Source organism: Pteropus medius, unplaced genomic scaffold (genome assembly GCF_902729225.1).
Source record: "Pteropus medius unplaced genomic scaffold, Ma_sr-lr_union100, whole genome shotgun sequence".
NCBI classification, from domain to species: domain Eukaryota; kingdom Metazoa; phylum Chordata; class Mammalia; order Chiroptera; family Pteropodidae; genus Pteropus; species Pteropus medius.
The window spans coordinates 19,875,289-19,889,669 of NW_024350319.1; the positions used below are offsets into that span (position 1 = coordinate 19,875,289).

At 38.9% G+C, this 14,381-nt stretch overlaps 1 protein-coding gene and 1 pseudogene across 8 annotated transcripts in view; one reads left to right on the forward strand and one right to left on the reverse strand.

The window, feature by feature from the left end:
- Positions 1 to 14,381, forward strand: part of LRRC8D (leucine rich repeat containing 8 VRAC subunit D) — a 109,458-nt gene that overhangs the window by 75,687 nt on the left and 19,390 nt on the right. The window lies entirely within an intron of this gene.
- On the reverse strand, positions 6,101 to 6,218 carry LOC120583514 (uncharacterized; annotated as a pseudogene).

Genomic DNA, 14,381 nt, shown 5'->3' on the forward strand with positions numbered 1-14,381 from the left:
TGCCCTTGCCCGACTCCATTCTTTAATGCCAGCCTCTCCATCCGGAGGAAACCCTTTGGTACCCACAGAGGGCTAGATTACCAAAGAGAAGACTACACGTGCATTCAGGGCACCTGCAAAGCAAAAGCACTACTCAAAAATGTTTTTAGAAGGATTTGATATTTACTGCTTTAAAAAATATCCAAGCAGTCATCATGAGGAAAAAATCAGACTTTTGCTTGACTTCCTTATTCTTATTTTTTTGGTTTGTTATTCTAATTTAATTTCTATTTGGAGAAACACTATACTCTTTTCGGTACTTAGGACCACTGAAGGCTTAAACTTCTACTTCCGAACTTCTTGGACTCAGCGTTTTCACTAAAGCCTCAAGGAGGTAGAGGCAAGCATTCTCTTTGCTCCATGCCCTTTACTCTCTAGTCGCCATGTGTGTGCTTATTTTAGTATAGTAACATCTCTGCAGTACGGGCTCTCTCGGGGCCTTCTATTTTGTTGTGTGCTTTCCAGCTGAACACTTCTGTGGTGGGGTTAGGCCCTGGGACAGAGTAAGTCAGGAAGAGAGACGTAAGAATATAAGACACCCTCGTGCTCCTCCAGAGTGTACAGACGAATGGAGACATAGTTATTCTCCAGAATGATTAAATGCCAAAAGTGGCCATAAATATTTGAAGGAGTGCTATAGGAACAGAGAGGCAGAGCAGTTTCTGAAAGGTGCTCCCTGCGGAAGGGACCTTGACAGAAAGGTGGTGGAGAGTTTTACAATGTTAACAAAATGTGCGTATCTGAGTGACCTGTTACTTTATTTCTAAATTCTGAATCCCATGATTGTGGACTGCTGGCTGCTCCCATTCTTAGAGCTGCCCAAAACTAGTTTCTCCAGACTCAAGCCCTCTGTCCTTTGAGCCTGCCCCTTCTGATAAGCTGCTGTAGCTGCTGAGAAGAAAAACCAAGTTTAGTCTCCTGAGCCCACAGAATACGAGGTCATTTTTCTAGTGGACTCTGTTTGTGTGGTTGCCTAGGGGAGCACATGGCTTTCTGCAGAGGCTGTGAGTAGCCCCGAGTTCCTTATTTTCACCACAGTCTGGTTAAACCCATGTCATCGTCGTCATCAGCGTCATCAAAGTTAAATGTATTGAGTGCTTATTTTGTGACAGGTACTGCTCAATGCAGTGTAAGTGTGGATTCCTTAAATCCTCACCAGGGCCTTTGAGATGAGTGCTATTTTTTTCCCTTTTAGGGTGAGGAAAGGGAGGGACAGAGATGTTCAGGAATCCGCCTGGAGGTCATACAGCTAATTAATGGCAGAGCTAGAATTTTTACCCTAGCACTGTGATTCCTGAGTGGTGACTTAACCATTACGGTACTACTACTGCATGTTCTAAGGAAGAAGGGCTGAGTAGTGTATGGAGGGCTGGGGACAGCATAGGGAAAGTAGTATCATTTTGTGTTGGAGGAGAGGAAGAACTGATTTTGAGCAGCTTTCCATCAAGAAGGAAGTTGCTCGAATTGGTAACAAGAGGAAATTCCAGAAAGTCTTCCTCTTAAATATATTTTAGTCATGCCGTCTTTTAAATTCTCCTCATCACTTTTTTTTTTTTTTGCCCTATTTGATCAAAATAAAAGTCGTCTGATAGGCATTCCTTTTCACTGAGGTACACAGTATCACATTGCCAAGTATAATTTCCACTCAGGTGATACTGTTCTCACCACTGAGAGAAATGGCAGGATTAGCCAGAAAGGATGGTATTAGGTGTCTTATCTCCTCTCACTCTACAAGCAAGCAGTGACTTACATTGAAAAGTGTCTTTTCATATGTTCTGGTTTTTTTTCAGATTGTATAACTCTTTCGCCTTTTACTAAAGATTACCATAGAGTGAAATGTGTCTTTTCAGGATTCTGGTGGCGTTGATCGGTTTGTTTTAAGAAAGAGGGTTTCCTTCAAGAATGTTAATTATTTTCTCACTTTTCTTTTTTTTTTTTTTTTTTTGATGTTGATAACTGTGGTAATGTCATATTCCGATTCCTGTAAGGAATGCTTTGAACATTTCTTTTCTTTTTTTTTTTTTTTTTGAGCTTGGTAATTGTCCACCCGTTTGGCCTCATAATTCCCCAAGGACCTTGTCAGCTTACAATCCCTTATTTTTTATTTTTTTACGCCTACAGCACCCAGTCCCCAGTCTCCCATCCAGGTAACTAACCAGACCCGACCCTGCTTAGCTTTCAAGATCAGATGGGATTGGGATTGTTCAGGGTGGCGTGGCTGTAGACTGAACATTTCAATCTATTACTTCCCTTGAATGGAGTTCTTAATTTGATGCCTTGAGTTGAGCCTAGAAATTTTATAGTTAGCTCTGAATCGATTTCTTCCAAAACATAAGTATACTTTTAAGAGTCTCTTAATAACTCTGGTATCTAACATCTATACTTGTCATTTTATTTAATGATTCCAGTAGCCTGGGAGGCACCAGTTATTCATTGTTTTTGCCCCTGAGAGTAATTATCATGGAATTCCCAGTTTAGCCTGAGAGCACCCAGCTTTCCCCTACACAGGATACAAGCCTGTTGTTGTTACTCCAGGAACCAGAGAAGGTGAGGCCTAAAGAATTAAGGTGAGGGGACAGGATGAAAACTTGACAATAGAAATATCTTTCTGAGCACTCTGGAAGGATGTCTTTTACCCTCCCCCACCCCCATACTTCTTTCAAAGCCAAAGGCATTTTACCCTCTTGGTTCCTTCAAGGTCCCCACGCTCAGCTGTAGTTTTCATCTCTGTAAACGACCATCTGAACACTGAGGAATTTGAGAAAATTGGACCTTCAGGTTTTCTTTGGTGTTAATGGAGGATCCTATAGTTCAACATATAGTTCAAACTTTTTAGAGATATCCACTGTCCACTTATGTGGTTCCTGGGCTCTGTCTTTGTGGGTCAGGCCCAGGGAAAGGACAGAAGGAAATAACATGAAATGAGTTCACTCACATTTCTTCTCTAAAAAGACTGCAGGAATATAAAATGTAGATCGGGGGCATCTGAACTCAGTGGGCTAGCTTCCTCTACCTGCAACTCTGTTTGCTACTCCTACAGTGCTGCAGGGAAGGATATAGATACTTAGCATCCCAGCCCCACAGTCATGAGTTCATAGACAGCACTTACCTGGGTTTGAGTCCCAGTGCCACCACTATTAATTAGCTCAGTAATCTTGGGCTGGAAGTTGAAACTCTTGAACACAATTTTATTCCCTAATTTCAGGTTGGTGATAACACCTATTTCACAAGGTAGTTGGGAGGATGAATGAAAATGATGACACATGTTAAAATCGCTCTGTCAGCTGTCCAGTATCCTTGCTGTTATGGTTCTACCTATGGTTGGCTTTTTCAGTAGCAGACAAATAGCTAGCTACTTGAATTTTTACGTGGAAACACTTCATTTTGAAGGTTTTTAATAATTCTTATAAAGGATCGGTAGTATATAATATTTGGTTGTGAAAATAGGGAAGAGCTTGTAAAGAAACTTCATGGTGCCTTTCAGGTTTATTTTACCACACACAAAGAAATCATGCTAAGGGTTAAGTGTTCACCTGTGTCATTTTGCTTATAAAGTATTTAGAAGAAACTTCCCAGGTGGTTAATGATCCTCATAGGTCAAAAACCCATTTCCATGTGCTAAGCCACCAATAATATTTTTGATAGGGCTATTTCTCTTTTGAATATATTTTTGATGAATTGTTTTCCTCTAAGAATTCACACAGAAATTAGATACTGTGTTTTGGACTACTTTCCCAAGAATTTGGTGGCATAGGATATAGTCACATACTTACCCATGAACAAGACAAAACAGATGATCCTAGTTTCCTTCCTACCACATTTTTGCATGTATAGGTATACATACATATATGTGTATTTGCATATATACATACATATATATATATGTATATGTATAACATTGTACATATATATTATATGTGTGTGTATATATTTCTTCGGTAAATAGTCACTAAAAACTACAAAGCAAGGAGGTCTACCCACTCTTGAAGGGATGCATAAATAACCCTTCCTCCATGCACGAATTAAGAAGCAGTTGAGAGCAGTTAAGGAGTCAGGCTGATGGACAGCAAAGTATCATCTGTATTACTGAAAATGCTTTTTTGGAGAATGTGGCTTTGGGTCTGCCACCAAATGGGCCTTCTGAAATTTCATTCTCGAATCACGTAGACTTACCCACTCTTTCTCTGGAATAGCAGGACAGCGGAAGCTGGCAACCAGCAGAGAGAGCCTACCACCCAACAAGAGAGGAGGCCAGAATTCACCATCTCTGCAGGCAGGCAGATCCCAAAGCAAAGAAGGAGAAAGGAGGATGTGAGGAGAGAGGCCAGGTCTATTACTGTGGAGAATTCTCTCCAAGTTACGAGGGTGAATAAAAGTCATCTCGCAGCACCTGCTGTGAGGTCTTCAAAGGCAGATCAGACCTGGCCCTACTTACCAGGTGCATTCAGTGAGGAAGGGAGATAAGGCATCTGTACAGCTGTGATTGCCCTTTGCCCTTCTTCACGGCTTTAGCTAAAGCTTTAAATGTGGAGTAGAAGCACATTATATGTGGCTGTCACATTTTTCCCTGGTGTTATAACTGGCTGCCATCCCTTCTCGCTTCTGGCTCCCTTCCTACATCTGAAGCTTCTTTCAAGCACCACTTTTAGGCTTTAAAAAATTAATCCTTATTTGACTAAAAATTGATGAGGAACAGTTCATCTTCAGAGAAAAATGCCAAATGGTACTGCTTTCCAAATATCTGGTGGTGTATTTGACTTACACCCAAAGGTAAATTTTACCCTAAATTTAATATATTGCATGGCGACAGTCAGCTGAAACAGAAGCAAATGCATCGCAGCTGCTGAAGAATAGAAAAAGGTAAAGTTACTGTCATCACTGATGGGAATTTATTATTATTACTGTTAGTACTAATTTCATAGCTTTGGAAATTGAATTGTAGTACTTAACTAACAGAACCCCACAATCCCACCTCCCACCCAGCTTCCTTTTTCTACTTGGCCCAAACTTGTGTGCTTTTTACAAAGAACAGAATTTTTTATAGATTTAAAGTATACCACGACCTTTTTGTTGGTGTCCTCAGCCAAACTTTTGGGAGCTGGTTGTCAAGCGGGACCTGGGGCTGGCTTTTTTCAGAAAAACCTGCCCCCAGTATCAAGTCAAGTTGTGTTACCCACTCCATGTTGTTCCCAGATGGGCTCTGAGATAAGACCAGTCCATGTGGGTGCATTCGTAGTAGCCACTGGGTAAGAACCAGAATAATGACTCCAAAAGTAAAGGGTCACTGCTCTCACCTGCCGCATCATCTCAGCTCAGCCTTGCTGGCAAGGGCTTCTAAGCTGCATTTAGTTTGCTTTGTTGCTCATTGCATTCCAGCCTGTCAGAGGCTCTTTGGCAGATCTCTGGGGCTCAAGTAGAAAGGGGTAGGTCTGGGTGGAGCCTAGGAATCTGGATTTATAATATGAACCCCAGTTCATCTTGACTCAGGTATTACTTTACAAGAAACACAAAAGAGTGGGTAACTCAAGCTCCTCTCTACAAACCTGTCAGCATTTATTCATGCAGAGAGGCTATTGTGATCTGTCACATTCAGAGCACAAAGGGTCCCAAAGGGGTTTTGGCCATCCTTCAGGTACTGGGCTTCCTGTCCTCCAGTGTCTTTATACACAAGTGCCAACAGCCTTCACTCCCTTTTGTTCCTAACTGCTAGGAATGTGCATGAACAGGAAAAATAAATAACAAGGATCAGACAAGTCCTACATGAAATTTTGTTTTGGAACTTGAAAGCTAAACACTTTCATGCCAAAAACCATATATCTCTACCCTGCCCTGGCCTGATATAACCTCACTCTTAACTTACACCACCCCATTAAAAATTTTTGTTAAACTTTGCTAACATTTTTTCTTTTGCTTTTCTTCAAGTGTTTTGGTCTGTTCTAGCTCTGAATTGGTCTCTACCCTTTTTGTGTGTACATGTGTGTTCTCCCTGTTCACTCCTCCCTCCCCCCAGCCCTGGCAACCACTGATCTTTTTTTGTCGTTTGTTTGTTTTTGTTTTTTAATGCCTACAGCACCTGGTATTCCTGGTGGTCTGCCATCCAAGTACTAACCAGGCCCGACCCTGCTTAGCTTCTGAGATCAGACGAGATTGAGGACGTTCGGTGTGGCATGGCCGTAGACACCCTTTTGAAATAACTTTTTCTCCTAAACAGTTGAATTATTAAAAATAAGCATGATACATGTTTATTCCCATAATAGAGGAAGAGTACAGGAAGAAAAAATGGCAAGACTCTGCCATGCAGGTCACAGAGTGTTAAAGCATCACAGGATCTTAGAGATCTTAAATTCCAAGGGAATGTTTTTTCTTATAGAACTCACTTAAACTTATGACTTAAAATGTGCTAAACTTGTATTATTAGTCATTATCACACATGATTGCCCTATTTCTAAATTGCAGATAATTTATTGGTGGGAACTTTAGTATAACTCTGGAATGTGGTCTTCGGGTCCAAACAAAAAAGGTACCAAATAAATGCTTCATAGGGTAAATCTGAAGAATTTATTTTATAAACATTTATTGCATAGCTTTTGTATACCAAGCAATTAGAACCTAACTGTTAGATGACAAATATGCAAAGATCAATAAGACACAGTTTCTCCTCTGGAATAGCTTACAGTCTGTTGGGTAAACAAACAATATATTAATGGTTACCCTAATGAACTGTGAATAAAGTAGTATGGAGACTCAGCTACTCTGAGCAGCTAACTTGGGTTGGGGATGAGAAGCAAATGGCTTTCTGCCTTGGGATGGGGATGAGAGGCAAATGGCTTTCTTTGAAGGATGTGCTTGACTTTAGATTTTAAGACACAATCTGACATAGGCTTCTCAACCTGAGACCTAGAGGTTTTAATTGTCATAGTTAGTCAGTGTCAGAACTAGAGTTCCAGTAGAGCTTTGCTATTTCTTCTAGAAATAGAACTTTGGATACCCAAAGAAATAATTGTTTTGGGAAAAGGGGGTTGACTGAATATAGTTTCTCCTGGAAGAACCTGGTGTTTTTATAGTCATGTTAATCATAAAACTCTCTTAGAAGGATTAACTGTTAAATTTTCTTTTGTATGAGCCTAAAGTAATAGCCCTCCTAGTACTTGCACTAGCTACATAATTTTAATATTTTATTACAAAAACAGTAAAAGACAGGGCAGTCTGGAAACTTGCTAATTGGAATCATCTGTGGCCCCACAGGTAAGGAAAACGGTCCCCAAACATTTTCGGCTCCAGATACTGGTGTTCCCATGAGAATCTAATGCATGATGACCTGAGGTGGTACTGAGATGGTGATGCTAGCACTGGGGAGTGGCTGCAAATACAGATTAAGTTTCACTTGCCAGCTGCTCACTGTTCACCTCTTGCTGTGTGGCCCAGTACTGGTCTGTGGCCCGGGGATTGGGGACCACTGATCTAGGATATAGAAATCATTACGCCAAATATATCAGAAGGTCACACAATAAAATTAGGCAGTTAAAAGAAGAGATGAAAGAATCTTCTTCTATTTTCTGAGCATTAGAGAAACTTAATAGAAACTCCTAGTACATAATAGAAACTTAATAAATGGCACCGAATTATTTGAATGTTGAACCCTATCTTAAATATTTTCTATAAAATTATTAACATCACTGTACTTTTTTGTTTTTAATTAATTCTGATTATAAGGATTGGTTAGATGAGAGTGGTCTTTTAACCTTATAAGGGTGCCTAAAATTGCTGTTCCTGTAAAGTTTATTCCTAAATTTTTGACCATATGTCCACAACAGCATTTATAAGTTTATTCTATCGTATCATTTGTAATTCCTGATTAGTAGAATTAAGTGGAATAATCCAATAACCTCATCAAGAATATTTGAATACCTTCCTTCCTTATATTTCTCTAAAATGACAACCTGCAAAAGTGCGTGTGTGTGTGTAGTTTTGCTTCCTTGTATACTAGTTTTTAGCTCTGTGACTTTATGAGGATGTTGCCTATCATTTCTAAGATTTTTTTTCACCCTTAAAATTAGGGAAATAATTTGCCTATAGGAATTGTACCAAATAAATAGTCTTTGTAAAACCTCTTTCTCAATTAGCCTGGCACATACTTGAATCTCAGTAATTTATAACTTGAATTATATTGCTACATTTCCTATGGCTATGTTATAAAGCATTAAGAATAGTCACAAAGAAAACCTGTTTGGTATTGAGAAAAAGCACCCATTCTTTCCAGAAGGTAATAAGAGTATGATAAAAATCCTGCCTCTCTATTCTTTTGGGGTTCTGGTAAACATTTTTTACAGCAGCGGGTTTTAATGATTAATTTTGAGGCTTGAACCAAAGCATTATTGACTAAGATAAAAACCACAGGCCCCATGAGTCAGTCAGTATTGATGTTGGTCGAAAGCCAATGGAGTACTGTTGTTTAATATATTAAATATTAAATGCAGAATCTTTTGGTTTGGTGAGTGTTGCTAATACTGCCAATTAAAACATCCAGTTTGATTTACAGATGTTTACTTTTATCTGTATACAATCCATTTCACCTGACAGGTACTGTCTAATAATAATAAAGTACTGTTAATAGTCCAGATAATTTGCTAAATTTCTGTGTGAATTCAGTAAAAATAACTTTATTTAAATGTTTATATTTTTTGCTGAGTGGCTAAATTCGCATCTTTAATATTACTTTGAATGCTTATAATATTAAAGTACTATAAATTATGTTTTAAATCTAAAACTAAAACAATAGAAATCTTATGGGAGTATGGGCGCCCCTCCCTCTTCATTTTCTGCTTTTCTGTAATTTCTAAAATATCATTCAAAACTTTGACTTTAAAGGCCTACAGTTTTCTGAAACACAAACATTTCTGATTCTATCTCCTTAAACCTGTATTGTCTGTGTTAGTTTCATATCTGACACTGGAAATAAGTTTTTTTAAATCATACTTAGTGTGTCACATTTTTTCAAAGTTCTGCTGAAGTGTATTTCTGAAGCAGACAACCTACATTTCATCACTTTCTATAAATTTCTAAGAAGTAAAAATTGTGGAATAGGACCAAATCAGAAACTTCCAGGCTTAAAAGAATATTTTCAGAAAAGCAATCCAAAAATGCCAATGATTACACTTTCACAAATCACAACAGTAGCTAACTCATACAGCCTTTATTTTGTGCTAAGAACTGTTTTAAGTGCTTGTATTAACTCATTTAATCTTCACAATAAACCTGAGGTAGGTGGTAGCATCATCATTATTATTATTGTTATTGTTATTACTACTACTACTACTACTACTACTGCTACTGCTACTGCTACTACCCCCCACCACCATTTCATAGAGAGATCAAGTAACTTGCCTCGTAACACAGCTAGTATCTGGTAAACTCAAAAGCTAAACCCAGTCTGGCTCTAGAATCTAGTCTTGTCATTATTACACCTAGGGCTAACTATAGACCCAGCTTCCACAAAACTTCCACAGACTTACAGTATGATTTGTATTTGAGTGATATTTTTATGTTTCAAACTTTTCTAAAATACGTTTTCCAGCACTAAAATATGTAAATTATTTTAAATTATGTGTGTGCTATGAGCAGATGTGTAAGAGGAGTTGTGCTGTACATTGATTTTGCTGACAATCTCTCTAAGCTTAGTTTGCTCAGAATTTTAGCCCCAAAAGGGACGTCAATAAGTATGTAATCTGATTTCTTTCTTTTCCCAGTTTACAAATAAGAGTAATTCTTCCATGAGTCCCCCAAAGTTAGTCATTTCCTGCTTTGTAATCCCACAGCGCTTTGTTCATACTCTGTATTTTAAGTAAATACTAATTGTAATTAATCTGTTTGTATGTCACTTCTTTTCATCCCCCACCCTTGCCTCCAAGTGAATTCTTCAAGAGCTGGAACCAGGTCTAATTTATTTTTGTCTCCCACCAGCCTGGTGACAAATGGATGAATCATATTGCCTGGAGAGATTAAGGAACTTGCCTAGATTAGCAGACCTGAAATATGAAAACAGCTTTCCTACCTCCCAGTCTAGTACTTATCACTCATAGAGATGTTTTCTAATGATTTGGATGCTTGCAAGGGCACAATTTTCATACTCTGTTCCTCCAGACTAGCCCATTTAGAAAACAATAATAATAATAGTGTTGATAATGAAGATGGTGATGCTGCTGCTGCCATCACCACCTGTCCTACTGTATCATATTGAGGATGAAATGAAATGATAATGTTTGTGGAAGCTTTGGAACTAGTAAAAAAAACCCTTCTACAAAGATGTATATTGCTGTTCTAATCCGTTACTATTTATGTTCGATTTACAAAGTATTTTTACAGTCTGTATCTCACTTACTGTTTATTACACCCGTGTTGTGGAATAGATGGCCTCATTGCCATTTCACAGATTAGAGAACTGAGGCTAAGAGAAATGAAGCACTTCAGCTGCAATCATAAGTGCCTGAAGGAAGCCTGATCTCTAACCAGAAGGAGGCTGCACTCCCTCAGGGTGTGTCATCATCCAACTGAAGCCTGCAGAAGAAAGCCCAGAAGAGACCCACAGGAGAGATGAGAGCTAGGCTCTTCTAAGACCAAGGGCAATTATATATGTGTATTTAAATTCTAGACAGATTTTTTGTTTTATCACAATGTGGGGTCTGGGCACAGAAAGTTTTATAAGATAAGATGAGCAGCGTGATTTTGAAGTGGCCTACCCGGATTGTTAGAAGCAGCAGCAGCAGCAGCACTGTGGGCGGTGTGGGTCCAGGCAGGAGGAGGCTAACCCCTCCATCGCTTTTGTCTCTATGGGGAGTTCTTTACTGTGACTCTCAGAGGAAGTGAAGGATGATAAATCCAGCTGCCGCTTCCTGTTTCTATAATTCTGAGGTTGTTTTTTGTTTTTTGTTTTTTTTCCTTTTCGTTTTGTTTGTTTGTTTGTTTGTTTTTTCCAGGGGTAGAATGCTTTATTTTGAAACCAGTGGAATATACTCTCAACCTGTTCCTTGTTAGTATTTCCTTGAAAACTAGATACACTCACTTGGGCTTTAAATGGGTGGGTGGGTGGGTATGTATGTGTGTCTGAAATTCCCATGATGCTGCCTAGGCTGGCTCACTCTGTTTCTCAACAGCAACAGAAAGAAAACCAATTAAGGCAGATATTACTGGGCAGGAAGCTCTATATGAGATAACAGTCTGATTTAGAGGAGGCCTGTAATTTGTAGCAGTGGTATTACTATCTCAGTTATGCTTGTGCAATTCAGAGCTGGTTTTTCTTCTGCTTGTGTTGTATGATTAGTAAATAAAGTCCTGAGTCATTTAAGCAACACACTACCTCCTCATTCTCCATAGTTATGGAAAATAGCCATTAAATATAGATTACTGGGATTCAACTTGGTAGGTTTGATTGTATAACCAGTGGCTCCATAATTAAAAATAACAGGTAAAAATATTTTCTCTAATGCCAGTTTTTTTCATTACTAATTTAAGAGACAGAATGTGTATGGGGGTGCCAATGGTACATCTTTTCAGAAGCACTAAAGGAAATTTATTTGGCTAAGTAGAATTATAAGAATATAGTAAAAATAGCCCACCCCCTCACTGAGTAAGGATCTTAGCTCTGGTTTAAGTCCCCGAGCCCTCTTTTAATATTACTAAAATCATAGCCATGGCAGTACCTGTGTTCGTAGTCAGTACATATTTTGTATTTATGAACTGGCTGGGCCAAGTTATTTACTCTTTAAGAATTACAGTTACAGTTTATAATAAATGAATTCAGACTAAAAGGAAATCTTCATAACCTAAATTTAAAGAAACACTTATACTGAATATTTGGTCTGACTTGGCAAACCCCTGAAGGTAAGTAAAATTGTGAGGCTGTAACACTCATGGGGCCTGTTCTAGTGCACTGGATATTATAGAACTCTGCAGTTCTAAGCTCAGCTATGCCGTTTCCTTGTTGAAACCAACAGTTTCTTGATTGATAAATGAAGCTGAAACTATTTCTTTGTCTCAGCAGTTTGTAAGAGTCAGGTTAGTTGGAGTCCGTGCATGTGCTTTTAGAACCCGAGATGATGATAGTCTTTAGTTAGATAACACTTGTTAAATGGCAGTTCTGTTGTAAGTGGTGAATTCACTTTTTACACTTTGCTCCTTGTGTCCTGAGGCAGCCTTTGAACACCAGCGTTTTGTCTCGTTCACTTAAGGGTTCCTTCTAATAATTTTTAAATTGGGGGAGGGAGGGCATAATTTAATAACTGTGCAATCTTGGTCAAATTCAAGCTTTCTAAACGTCAGTTCTCTCTCAGTAAAACTAGAACAGTAATACCACTGTCCAGGGAGGATGTGACAATTTAATGAGCTCGAGTATGTGAGTGTTTGGTTGCTCAATAAAGGATAGTTTCCTTCCTGTCTCCTCCTGTATATTTGCAGTACTCTCAGTGTTGAATGATGAGATACAGCCTGAGATTGCCACTTAAAGATGCCAGCAACACATGCCACCTCTCCTCCCTTCCTCATCTTTCCCCCTCCATACTGCAGCCAGGGAAATGAGAAGTAAATTAAGCTGCTGTAGGTTGTCACCACTACTCTGCTTTGGCATAATAAGTATTTTTTCTGACCTTCTTCCTCTCAGTGTATTCTGACTTGAGCTCTTTTAATGCTGGGCCTTCACAGGGAGTTTGAATGGGTGAGAAAGCCAGATACTGTTTGCATTACTGGAACATATACGGAGTTACTCATATGTCCATGTGCTGTGTTTTCATTTCAGGGTTATGTGGGCTGTGGAGTTATTTTTTGCAAGGCGCTTTTTTTTTTTAATTTAGACTTTCCCAAAAAGGATCTTTTAAAGTTTTATGACTGGATAAGTAATATGGTGGTTAGCAAGGTTAATATTTACCAACTTACTGAAGGGAAAAGCAAACAATATATCCAACCTCTGTTTAAGAATTTCCGTAAAATTATGAATTCTTTAATCTTAGTACCTTAATTTAGTTGTAACAGCATGCTACATATTTGAGTCAGAGCTCCTAGTAGAAATGTGTTTGCTGTATATGATTTAACTTCATGCTCAAAATAAGAAATAGTTACTTATAAAACATGTCTAATTTCTCACCCTGCTATTATCAACTTCTACCTCCCTGTTTCTTTCCTATCCTAAAAAACACTCCCTGCCATCAGACTTGCCTCTCCTTCTTGCTGTTGCTTTGTTTTTCTCCCCAGCCGAGGTTCGAGACGCGAACAGCCCCTTCCCCACTTAATCCTTGCCCACAGCGAGCCATACTTCTTCGCTCAGTGCTTAGGCTGAAGTTTCGAGTGACTCAACTGCAGCCACTCTTTTTTCTTTAACTTCCGGGACTAGCTTGTGATGTTGCGTACCACTCTCTTCTTTAAGTGTTTGCCTCCTTTGGTTTCCAGGACAGAGTTCTCTTGCTCCCTCTCCGACCCTTTCTTCTCCTCCTTTGCTGAATCCGTTTCTTCTACCTGTTCCCTGAGTGTTAGTGATCTCCAGATTCTTTGACTATTTTCTCTGTAGGTACTCTCCTTGGGTCATCTCCTCTTCCATATCCCGATCGTTCATAAGTAATGCCACCTTAGACCTGACCACTAGACTTCTTCAGGTTATTGCACCAATCCTAGTTATTCAAGCTAAAAAATTTAATTTACGCGGAAATCATCTTAACTGATGTAACTTTTTCACTCACTTTCCTTCTTCCAGTCTTTTCTCTCTCCATTCCCTCTTCCGTACTCTGGATAGAATTCTTTTTAAATTGGAACACTAAAATCATTGCGTCTCCCCCCCGCCCCGACCCATTCATACCCTAGGAGGGGTTCCCTATTGCCCCTTTCTTAATTGGATCTAACAATGTTGCATTTTCCTGGAGCCTTGTTTCTGGAAAATTGCCTACCATTTTGTGTTCTGGGAAACCAGAAAGGAGTACCTTGCTCTCAGATATTCTGAGATAAGACCCTCCTCCATCCTTCCTCCTGACTTCCATAAGACTGTCAAATGACTCCCTTGTTTACCAGCTCCTATGCGACTCCAGGACCCTTCCTTGTCTTTGAGACAGCCCTTATTAATGAATTTTCTCCTTGTTGTAACAGCCTGAATAAAACCATCTCCTTAATTGTCAATTGTATTTTGTCTGACATGAGTGTTACCCTTTAAGTTTTTTTATGGTTACTATTCTATCGTTTTATGTTTAGTTATATTACTTATAATGTCTAAGTACATTAATGGATTATTTGTTAATATGAAATTATTTTGTTTATATCTTCCACTGTAAGTCTTCAGCAGTTATGGAAATTCTTGCATTAGAGTTAAG